Consider the following 12,403-nt stretch of genomic DNA (forward strand, 5'->3'; position numbering starts at 1 on the left):
GCTGTGATTCTATGTCTCCGAGTCATGTGGGCACCTGCTTCATGGGGTGGCCTGTGGCATAAAGGCATACCAAAGGTAGACACAAAGAAGACCTCTGCCTATTATAACTGACAAAATCAAACAACAAATGTTAACCAAAACCAACAAAGAGCCAGGCATTGCAGCACACACCTGTAATTCCAGCCTTGGGGGGCTGAGGCAGGAGGATTGCTGTGAGTTTGAGGCCATCCTGGGCTACAAAGCAAGTTTGAAGCCAGCCTGAACTATACAACAAGACCCTGTCTCAAAAAAAAACAAACAAAGCTAATAGACAAAGGCTGCTAGCAGGCCCCGGGTGGCAGTTAGGACTTGCCCTGAGGCTTTAAAGAAGGCTGAGAAAATGTTTCCAGAGGGAGAGGCCAGAGGAGTCCCGGCCAGGACCACAGCAGGGCGTGGGCTGCACCCATGGGGAGATGCAGGCATCGGAGGTTGTGAACTTCTGTCCCTTTACCTGGAAAAGGAACTTATTTAGCTCAAACCCCAAAGTATACCAACCCAGAGTGCTTCTTTCTGAACCTCTGTTTTTCTAGATTGCTCAGTGTCCTCAGTATAGGAGGCCACACACAGGACTGCCCAGAGGCCAATTTCCATGCTTCTTGCGTGTTTAAATTCCTGAGCAGTTGCTTCAAAACTAACATTTTTTTTTTTTTTTTTTGGTACCGGGGATCAAACTCAGGTCCTTGCGCTTGCGCAGAAGGCGGCGAAACCACTGAGCTAGATCCCCGGCCCAAAACTAACATTTTTTTAATCTTGAAGTTTTTAATAAGGCAGTTTTTCTCTAAAGAACTCAAAACAGTTTACAACCCTTATCTTGAGTATATCTATGGATATTTATAATTACAAAATACTTTTTAGCCCACATAATTTCATCAGGTTATTTCCCTCAATAAGCCATAATAGAACTTCCCTTCTCCTATTTTTAGAAGAAAACACAAACTTCCAGAGTTTAGATGACTCACCCAAGATTACTTTGGCAGAACCTGGGCTCAAACCCAGGTCCTTTGATTCTAAAACCTGTGTCACTCAGTTATACCACATGGGCTCTTTGACTGAGCTTCAAAATCCCAAGAAAGGCCAAGTGACCTGCTCAGAGCTGCATAGCATGTCGTGTAGGGGGAGAATAATTGTAGATACCACTGGAAGCAAGCAGTGTAGAGACTCACAGGAGATCCCCTCCCTCCTCTGATCCAGAATCCAGCACCTCCAGACCCTTCCACTTGGGTTGAGTCCTAGAAGGTGGGGTGAGGCCCTTTCAGCTCTTCCCAGAGGCTGTGCAGGGCTCCCTAGAGGCCAGTACAGGGGCACCCGTGGGTGGCCATCTCACAGCACCCTTGCACCTTACCCCAAGGCCCTGAGCACAGATCTGTCCTCCATATTACCTGCACTTGCTGGTAGCATCTATCTTCTAAGAGCTGGTCACCGTGGCATCCATGTGACCTCCAAGCCCAATGCTCTAAACTGGTAGAAGATCCTGTTCAACTCACAGTATCCGAGATATTTATAAAGCAAAAGTAAGGAAAACATGGTTCAGATGTGTGTGAGGTGTCTGCTCCTGCCACTAGAACCTTCCCTCAGTGTTGGAAGGACACAGAGGCTTGAGCTGCTCCTGCTGTCTGGCCTCACTCTGCAGGGCATGGTGGCCCAGGCCTGAGAATTCATCCTCTGAGGACCACTGAGCTGGGAGAGGCAGGAAGGCAACCAGGCAGAACTGTCTCTCCTCTGGGGAGGGCAAGAGGCTTCCCTCACACCCCGATTGCAGGCCTAAGAACATAGGTATTAGCCTCGTTCCATGATCTGGCACCAGGGCCAGGGGAAAGCAGAACACTCAGGAGCTGGGACTCCCTTGTGGTTTTATTTTCTATTAATGGAGGGTAGAAGTAAGTCCTTTGCTGTTGGAGCTGTGGGTGAGAATTCTTCTGCCTGCCTCACTGATTCCTTCAGGTGAAGGATCCTTCTGTCAAGGGCGGTGCCAGGCACTGGGTCTCTCCCTCCCACTCCATCCTGGTTTCTTCTTTCTATGTTTGCAGACATGGAGTGGAGGGAGGGGTCTGAGCTCTATGCTGTTCCCAGGAGGCACCCCAGGAGCTTGTTTTATGCCACAAATCTGCAGCTATGATTCTCCTCAGCAGTACCCCTGAAAATGCCAGTAAACTATAGGCACTTGAGTTTGTTGGGTTCTGGTAAACTGAGGTTTTGCTTTTGATATTACAGAATTTAAGTACAGTACCGTTTTTACAATGTTTAGTTAATACAATGTTTAGAGGTATGGAATCACTGTGAAAGCGCCTATCCTCTTAGCAAGTTCTAGACTCCACAGAGGAAGCACCTGGCTTAAGGTTTTGTCTGCTCTCTGGCATGGATTGTTTTCTCAGAGAGAGCAGAGTTCTGCTTGTGATTTTCTTAAGTGCTTTCTGTTCCTTCACTAGGAGAAAGTCCAACTCTGTTGGGAGGGTTCCACGTGAAGGAAAAGATTGGCCAGCTTCCCTTAGGCATCTTAGCAAGGGCATGTGAAGATGGAAAGTCCTCAACTAAATGTGCTTGTCGACTGGTGACTCAATATTCAGATATTTTTAGTTAGGGAGTTTCTGTTGTGAAAGCTCCTGGGTTAGTAGCCATTCCTGACATTTCAACGTGAAGTTCACATTTTCTTGCTTTGAGTAACTTTCCTTTGGGTACTAGGAACTTCTAGGCCATTTTCTAAGACCAGGTTGAGTGAACTTACGACTTTGTAGAGAAATATGGTTAGATAAACTCTTATCACCTGAATGAGCTTGTACAAAATGGCAATTTCAAGGTCTTAATTTTGAACACCTGGCAACATTAACATAAGTGTATTTAATTATCTGTCAGTTCCTCCGCTTTTCTTTTACCAAACTGTGTCTGGCCTTGTAGGATCTGCTTTGTAAAAGATGTTGGACTAGATCAGCAAGGGGCATTCTCCTTCATGTTGCTTTCTACCTCCCTTCCCAGCCACTTCCCAATGCCAGAACCTGCTCTGAGCTCCCAGGGCAGCCCTGGTAGCTGGGGTGGTAGCTGATGAAGGGAAGCAGTTAGGTCCTCATTGATTAGTGTTCAACCCTAAATGTCTCTTGGCATCTCTTGAAAACAGGATTGGAGTGGGCATGATGGTGATGCCTAGAATCCCAGCACTCTGGGAGGCCAAGGCGGGAGGATCACAAGTTTGAGTCCAGTTTGAGCAATTTTGTGATTTACCAAGACCTTGTCTCAAATTTTTTTTAAAAAGGGGTTGGGGATGCAGCTTAGTGAGAAGTGCCTGGGTTCAGACCCTAGTACTACAAAATTAAAAATTAAAAATATGAAACAAGGCAAGGTGAAGTACATGCCTGTATGTCAGTGCTCTGGGAGGCTGAGGCAGAAGGAGCACATGTTCAAGCCCAGCCTGGACAACTTAGTGAGTTAGCCAGACCCTGTTTCAAAATGAGAAATAAAAAAAAGGACTGGGGATGTTGCTCAGTGCAAAAGCCCAGGATTCAATCCTCAGTCCCACAAAAACAAAAAACAATATTGAGCCTGTTGTTGCCAGGGCCTGCCCATCATTTTGGGCGGTAGGCAGTGGTCATGGGAGGAGGGTCTTTCAGAACCTGGAGTGCCTAAGCACCCCAAATACTTCATCCCACAGAAGGTGACATGCAGGCTTAGACCAACATGGATGTGCCGGGAGGTGGTTCTGTGAGCTACTGGCCAGGGTGCTCACCCGCCCAGGGACATCAGTCCTGGCTGGGAGAGAGCACAGGACCCAAGTTGTCAAGGACACACTGTTCTGGGTGGAAGAGACCTGTCTGGAGCCCACTGTGGGCAGAAAGACACATCTAGGAGGGAATGCTGGGCCTTCTAGCATCTTCTCTGCATATGTTGCTCAGCTCCTGCAACATGGCTCTTGGTTTTTTTCTGCTATTACAGCTCTGATTCCCTTAGTTAAATAGCAGATAAGGGGAGAAGCTGGCCCTTTTCTTGCCTTCTTTCTCCTCAGACACGTGGTGCCTACATTAGGGTTGGCTCCCTTATGGCCACCAAAAAGACTGAAAGATCAGGCTGACACAGGGTGAAGACAGGCCATGCTTGTGTGGCAGAGTACTGTGGCCTTCTGCTGTCCTCTTTGTGAAGAGGGGCAGCTGTGGGGGACAAAGCCTGTCAGAGGACCCTGTGCTGGCCTGGGGGTGGCTGAGCAGGTTTCCCTGCAGGGAGGCTAAGGGGCAGCTAAAAGGGACCCCTTTTAGCTCAGAAACAACAGATTTTGGAACTATTTCGGGGACTTGGTGATCACCATCTCTCACCTAGAAACAGGAAATCCAACACGGCTCCACTGTAGAATCAAGAAGAGTAGGGCCAGGGATTTAGCTCAGTGTCGATGTGCCTGCCTTGCAAGTGCAAGGTCCTGAGTTTGATCCTCGGTACCAAAAAAAAAAAAAAGAAGAAGTGTACCTCCAGGATTAATTTTAGACTCATTGGAGGAAGTCCATTCAGTCAGTCACCTAGGTGTTGCAATGGGCCAGGCCTTTGTGTTGGTTAGGAAAGCGTGTCTTTTGTGGCGAATTCCACCTGCCAGATTGGGTCATTTACAGAGGCAAAACAGAGAATCTAGTAGTGGTAATGGTAATAACTGATACTTTGGGGCATTTACTGAATTAATATGATGGAATTATTGGCATAAATGGTGCTCCTATAATGTATAAATGTTTAATTTGTTTGAAGAAGTAACAAAGGCCCCGAGCATTGTTCGTCCTGATGAATTTGGTTGTGTATGGTCTAAGAAGTAGGGTGGAAAGCAGGGCCCGTGTTCTGTTACAAAGTAGAGATATTTTTTTCCTGTGCTTTTTAGCCAAGGACTGCAATTCTGTCCCTAGAATCTCAGACATTTTGAGCTGAAAGAGACCTTGGTTGGCATCACCTATTTCTAATCCATTCTGCTCATTTTACAGATGAGTTCTTTAGGACCCCAAAGGTTAAGTGACTTTTTCAAGGTCACCGGGCAGGAAGAGAAAGAGCAGGCTAAACTAGCCCGCAAGTCCTAGAACCCCCAGACTGGAGCTGTCACCCCTGCTTTGTGCCTTCGTCTTAAACTGATGGCCTTGGCTCTGGCAAGCAGGGGGAAGTGATGGAGGCACAGCCTGGGGCTTCACCATTGGTGGAAATACTGGTTGAGCATGGCTTAGAGACCAAGGGAAACATTAAAGCTCTTTTAATGACCAGCTGTTGGGCATGTCAGTAAGTTCCTTTGTTAATGTAGAGACTACAAATGGATTCTAACTATCAGTTACAGCACCTAAATCCCACTTATACAATAGAGGCAAGGGTGCGAGGATTGAACCCTCAGATGCACAGAAAGCTCAGAGTATCACGAGGTATCCTGAGATGGCGATAGAGATGGGATGGGTTGGGCAGACCCTGGGGCTTCACCCCTTTTCCATCTTCACATACTCAGCCTACTGGCTTTTCTGACTTGGTTTCCCAGTCTAGACTGCCTTGTGCTCTTTTCAACCAGATTTCATCTGCCTAGAAAGGGGCAGGGGCATGCCAAATAGTACCACGCAATCTGAGTTTGTTATGTCTATGACAAGTTCAGAATATGAATATTTAGTGGCAAGCTGGACAAAGGGCACCATAGAATAAAATATAAGATAAGTTGAAATGAATGATGAATGGTAAGAGTTTTGTTCTAAAATTATTGCTTATTCCTGAATTAATATCTAAATAGATAGGATAGATAGGCATGCATTACACAATTATATGGACACACACATACACACACACACACACACACACACACACACACACGTACTTCTTAGTCCTACACTTCATTCACTGAGGCCCAGTTCTAGATCTAGCCGTTCCATAAATCCTGTTTTATTTTTTCCTGAACTAGTTATTCTTGTCACCAAGTTTCTAAAGTACATATCCTTCATACAAACTTTTCTCCTCAGTTAAAATGTGAATTCCACTTAATTGCCATCCTGCACAATAATCACCACACAGTAGATATTCAGGTACTTAAGGCAGCGACATTCAAGGGAAGTAGCCACAGTAACATATGGAAGAACTGCCCTGCTCCTCAATTCAAGCCCTGGATCCCCAGCTGCATAGATGGGCCACAGTGACCCTAAATTGCTCCTAGGATTGCCTTCTCTGAATTTAACTGAATTTTAAAACCTTGGGATTTTTCAAGGGTTGCAACAATTATCTGCTGCATTCGCTGTTTAAAAAAAAAAATTGTAGGAGGACTCTGTCTATCACACCACTCAAGGTCCCCTTATATAAAGTCATACATATTTTAAAAATAATTCTGTGCCCCCAAAGCTCTTCTTCCACTGAATATGTTATGTGTCTGGGCCAAGCTCACTGTCGCTGACTTTCCACTGAGGGACTACTGGTCTGGCTGGGTTTCCTCCTTCCCCCGACAGTCATAAGGCTCGGAGACATTCGAAGCTGGATCTCACACATAATTGTTATATATGTTGATATATGTGTTTTTCTTGTACAGGTTTTCAACTTTTTTAAGTCTTATTAATATGTTGCTATTTTAGATCTTTTTTTTTTTCTTTTTTCTCTTTGTGCAGTGCCAGGGGTTGAACCTAGGGCCTCATGTGTGTTAGGCATATGTTCTACCACTGAGATAACCCCAGTCCTTAAAGCTTTTTTTCTAATAACAATAGTTTTTAGAATCATAATGAATTTTAGAAAACAGAAAAAAAGAGCAATTGCCAGTACTTTATAACCAGCACTTCAATTTAGGTATATAATATTTCCTTGTGTATCATTGGAAATTGCAGAATAAAAAGATCCAGAAATAACAGTGATGCAAACAGTTCTCTCAAGTGAAAGAAATCATGAAACAAGTGATCTAGGTCTGAGATGATGATGCCACTAAATTGTCAGGAACACAAATAACTTGTCTTTCTATTCTGCTGTCATCTTTATGGGGTTCCTAGAGTGATCTCAAGGTCACTCCTTGCCCAAGGTGGCTGTCAGAGTTGCACTCATATTGTCTACATTCCAGGGAAGCAGGAAGGGAAAAGGGAAGACAAAAGGTTAACTCTCTGCCTTTTCAGGAGCCTTCCTAGAAATCAGACTATTATGGTTTATATCTAAAATGTTCCCTGGAAATCTCATATGTTCAAAAGTGGGGATTTTGGAAGGTGATTGGATCATAAGGGTACCGATTTCATCAATGGCTCAATCCATTGATGAGTTCATAGCTGAGTGGGCTATTGGGAGATGGGGCCCAATTGGAGAAAGTATGTCACCGGCAGTGTGCCTTCGAAGGGAGTAGCTTTTCTTTGGATCTCTTCCTGCTTACTTGGTGTCCCAGCTGCCATGAGGTGAGCAGCTTTCCTCCACCAGACCCTTCTACCATGATATTTGTACCTTGGAGCCAGCCAACCAGGAACCAAAACCTCTGAAACTGTTAGCCAAAAATAAACCCTTCCTCCGCTGTTAATATTTTTTCAGATATTTGGGCACAGAGACAAAAGGCTGACTAATAGACCAACCCAACCCTTCCACAACTGGCCAGAATTTAGTCCCTTGGACTCACCTAGCTGCAAGAGAAGCTGGAGTATGTTGCTTTTCTCATATTCCAAATTCTTTATTTTTCCACAACCCTAGCTTCTGTTACTGAGGATGAAGGGGAAACTTACTCTTGGAATCAGCAGTCAGCTACATTTTCAAGTCTTTCTCTCTCTAGATATTTATTCAGTAAGAGTGTTTTATTGAAGCCATCTCAAAGGTGTAAGTAGACTTCAATCAATAGTTAAATATTGGGCCAGGGATTTAGCTCAGTGGCTCCACGTCTGCCTGGCAAGTGCAAGGTCCTGAGTTCGATCCTCAGTACCAAAAAAAAAGTTAAATATCAACCAACAAAAGGTACTACATTTTGTCACCCTGTAACCTTTACCACTCTGTCCTTCCCCTTTTTTTCTATGAATTTGCATTTGCATTTATACTAATAACATTTTTTGAGGGCCAGGGATTTAGCTCAGTGGTTTCGCCGCCTGCTGCGCAAGCACAAGGACCCGAGTTCAATCCCTGGTACCAAAAAAAAAAACAAACAACAACAACAAAAACCAATATATAAATGGCAAATAAACATATGAAATATATTAATGGAAATAAAGTCTTTGTAAATAGGGAAGGGTGGAGGGCGTGAAGGGAGGGCTAGGAATGGGGAAAAAATAAGAACCAAGATGCATTACGTAAAGGTACAATTCCCAATGAGAAATGTAATTGTGTTGTATACCTACAATGTACCAATAAAAGAATTTTAAAAAAAAACAACAAAAAAACATTTTTTGAATATTCCATCGGTACAGACTTGTCCAGGGCTAGAAGGGACCTTAGTTTTCTATAAGGGTTGCATACTTCAGTGCTTACAGGGCCCGCTTAGGTACTAGAAACAATTAGAGTGGGCCAGAAGGCAGGGTTGAAGGTAATAAGGGAGTGGTGAGATGAGTGCCTAGGACTGGAGAGAGCCTCTGCCTTATCCAAAGGGGCGCACTGCTCAGGCCTGTTCTTTGTTGCCCGGTGGGAAGGCTGGCTCCATCTTGCAAAATCTTAGAATTTTTTAAAGTGAAGCCAAAACTCTAGATTTCTTTATCTGAACTCTCCCAGTGTTTATAACTTGGCAAGTTGATAATTTGGTATACCCTACGAGCTCATGGGCTGCCAGTTTGGGATCTTGGGTCTGCCCTGGGCCCGTTCCTCTGCCAGCAGGTTAATTGAGTCTCTCCTTTGACTGGCTTTTTCTTCAATCATTTTGCTGTGGTGGGATCAGGAGAAAAAAAGCAAGACTTGAATCCCAGCTCAGCTTTTACAGTGACTCTGGGAAACGCATTCAGTTTGTTTTGCTTGCTTCTCTCTCTTCCGTGCTTTCAAGTAGCACAGCATGATGGTTAAGAGCATAGTCTCTGGAGCCAGGGGTGAATCCTGGCTTTTCTACCTACCACCTCTGTGACCTTAAGCAAATATTTAAACTTCCTAGGCTTCGGTTTCCTCATCTGTAAAATAGAGTAATAATTGCATCTGCCTCGCTGGACATGGGAAGGATTAAGAGTTAGTATGTATGAATTATGAAGAACAGAGCTTGGTGTATATCAGCTCAAAGATAGCACTACATAAACATTGGCTGTCTCCTCATGGTCTTGTTTTGGCTTCCTCTGCTGCTTTGGAATCTATAGATTTTTTAGCACATTTTCAAGGGGGCTCAGGGATCTGGTTCCTCATCTCTCAGTCGCCACTTGTTGTTTCCAGTGCCCCTTGCAGCCGGTCTCTGGGACCCCTGTCCAGACCCAGACCTGGAGGTGCTGCAGCTCCATACCTATTCCTTTCAGCTCTGTCTTGAGTTCTGTTCTAGTACCTTGTTTTTGAGCCCATCTCTCCCTTCTGCTTTTCTCGGCTCACATTTTTCTTGCCATGGCCACATGTTTGGGAGAGAAGGAATGTGTCGACTGGCTATACTGTCTTGGTCTAGGGCCTCCTGGCTCAGTTATTACATTGGCCACGTAGATATGATTCCTGCCCTACTAGGCATTGCTGAAGGGCATGTTGGAGCTGAAGCAGAAAAGCATTGCAGGTTGGCTTTAGCTAGGACAAGGAGCACAGCAGGTAGATAACTTGTCCTGGAAGCCATGGAGAGGCTATCAGACGGCGCTTCTCCCAGTAGGCATGAAAGTAGCCAAACGACTCCAAGGATGGTACATGCATTAAAGAAATTGTCTTGCTAGACATAGTAGTGCACAGTTGTAATCCCAGTACTCGGGGCTGAGGCAGGAGGATTATGAGCCAGCCTGAACTGCACAACAAGTTGAAGGCCAGCCTAGACTACATAGTGAGAACCTGTCTCAAAAACAAAATTGTCTTTTTCCCTCATGACATTAAATGCAGAGAAATTTAGAATGTTTTTGTTTCAATTAAACAGTTACTTTCTAATTCTTTAAAACATCACCCTCCAATCTTTTTTCATCTTTTAGGTTAATTTGAATAAGTGATCTGACCTGACCAGCCCAACGGTACAACTCTTCAAGGAAAATTAATATCTGCTGTGAGAAGAACAAGCAATATAGGTATGTGTTGCTAAAACTCATTTTAGGGCTGGGGATTTAGCTCAGTAGTGCCGCCACCTGCCTTACAAGCACAAGGTCCTGAGTTCAATCCCCGGTACCAAAAAAAAAAAAAGATTATCCTATAATTAAAACTCATTTTTCCTGCTTCTCTCCACCACCTCATATGTTAGTAGGCATGGAGTAGAAGTGGGGAGGGGAGGATTTATTTTTTAATTCCACAAAAGTTACTACTCTATTGTTAGTGCTTATTATACAAAATATTCCATTTCAGTGTGGTACTTTCATATATACCTGTAACATATTTTGTTCATATTCATCCCCTTATTTCCCTCCCCAATTCTTATTCTCTTCCTTTTGTCCAAAAATACTCTCCCAATAAAGTTCAGGGTTTTTTTTTAATGACAGAAAAAAAGTTGCTACTCTAGACCAATGCGGACTAGTAACCCAGCCCTCTGCATTACTGGGCAATATTTCTTCAGTGCTGGAGGTGGAACCCAGGGTCTCCCACAGGCCAGACAAAAGCCCTACTCTTGAGCCACAGCCCACAGCATTATTCTGTTCCCTTTCCAACAAAGGAGACATGGCAGAACTTCTCTTCCAGCTCCATATTACCAGTCAGAGAAACTTTGGAATTTCTGATAGGTTTTTGTTGTAGGCCTTCCACTTACCAGACTTAAAAGCCATAATTAACCAGCTGTCTCACCTTGGGTATTTGTTGGGCATTAGTCTGTCTAGCTGAGGTGACAGAGCTCCAACAGAGTGAGGAACGGGGGCTGCAGGGTGACCCCTTGAGCATCTTTAGGTGCAGTGCTGTGTACTTGCTTAAGCCACAGGCCCTTTGAAATCTGATTAATGCTGTGAAGCCTTGCCCCCATAAAACTGCACATAGGCACAGACTTTCATGTATGATATCAGGGCCTTCCTGGACCCTAGAGTCCCACAGGGGATCCACAAACCCTAAGTTAAGAATCCTTGTTTTGGAAGTCTATAGACAGGCAGCCTTCGGGATACCTGACTGACCCCAGAAGTGAGACGGTGTGTCACCAGGAGTAAAGGTTTAAGAAAACTCCTCAATGCAGCTGAGAGGTCATCCTGAGGTCTAACTTGATGCAAAATTGTGTCAGAGAGGTTTTAAAAAATTCCTTTCACCAGGTGTTGTGGCACATACCTGAAGGCCCAGCATTTGGAGGACTAAGGCTGGAGGATTGCAAGTTCAAGTCTTATCTTAGCAAGACCCTATCTCAATTTTTTTTTTCCATTGAGTTTATTGGTACATTTTAGGTGTAAAATACAGTGACATTCATCACTGGGATCTTGTACCTTTACATGATGTATCTTGGTTCTTATTTTTTTTCCCCATTCCCCTGCCCTCCTTTCATTCCCTCCACCCTTCCCTATTTGCAAAGACTTTGTTTCCATTTTTTTCTTTTCTCATATTTTTTCTTTTCTCATATTTTTTCTTTTCCCATCTTTCCTTTCCCTTACCTCAAATTTTAAAAAGAGGGCTAAGGATATAGCTCAATGTGAAGGTACTGGGTTTAATCTCCAGTACGACTGAAAAAATGATCATTAACTTTCTTCCCTCATTTGGTCAAGAGCCCTTGCTAGAGATCATCTGCAGTATTTTTAGGTCCTGTATTTGCCAAAGTTGCCTTGATTTTAGAAAAGGCTTTCTGAGGCCTCTCTGGACCTGCCTTAGGTCTCAGGGGAGTTGAGTCAATTACACCCCATTCGTTTTTGGAGATTTTTTTTTTTTTTTTTTTGTACTGGGTATTGAACTCGGGACCTTGAGCTTGTGAGGCAGGCAGCAGAACCACTGAGCTAAATCCCCGGCCCCATGGAGATTATTTTTGCCCTACCTGTTTTGTTTCCATCCTTGGCTACCAGAGTTCTCATAATGACTGATTTTTGCAGAGGCTACTTGAAATCATTCCAGGGGAAGCAGTTGCCATAGCTACCTAGACTATGGAAGTTACCATTTTCTTCTTCTTCCTCTTCCTCCTCCTCCTCTTTTTCTTCCTCTTCCCCTTCTTCTTCTTTCTCACCTTCTTCTTCTCTTCCTCTCCTTCTCCTTTACCCTCTCCCACTCATCTCTCTTTATCCCTCTCCCTCCCTTCCTCTTCCTCCTTCTTCATTAGCTTTCATTTTCCCTTTTTTTTTTTTTTTTTGGTACTGGGGATTGAACTCGGGTCCTTCCGCTTGTGAGGCAGGTGGCGGAACCACTAAGCTAAATCCCCAGCCCAATTTTCCCTAATTCTTAAGGTAACATCTGCTGCTCTGTTATTCAG

The 12,403-nt window shown here is 44.2% G+C and overlaps 1 protein-coding gene across 3 annotated transcripts in view; it reads left to right on the plus strand.

Annotated features, from left to right (window-relative positions):
- The window catches only part of Abhd2 (abhydrolase domain containing 2, acylglycerol lipase), a 121,182-nt gene that overhangs the window by 27,239 nt on the left and 81,540 nt on the right, over positions 1–12,403 (plus strand). For all 3 annotated transcript variants that reach the window (XM_004852754.4, XM_004852752.3, XM_004852753.3), the window contains one exon: positions 10,023–10,115. The gene's annotated coding sequence lies outside the window, so the exon portion shown is untranslated. The remainder of the gene's footprint in view (positions 1–10,022; positions 10,116–12,403) is intronic.

The sequence above is a fragment of the Heterocephalus glaber genome, unplaced genomic scaffold (assembly GCF_053883595.1).
Source record: "Heterocephalus glaber isolate CG9 unplaced genomic scaffold, H.glaber_assembly_v1.0 deba00001531, whole genome shotgun sequence".
In the NCBI taxonomy this organism is placed as follows: Eukaryota; Metazoa; Chordata; class Mammalia; order Rodentia; family Bathyergidae; genus Heterocephalus; species Heterocephalus glaber.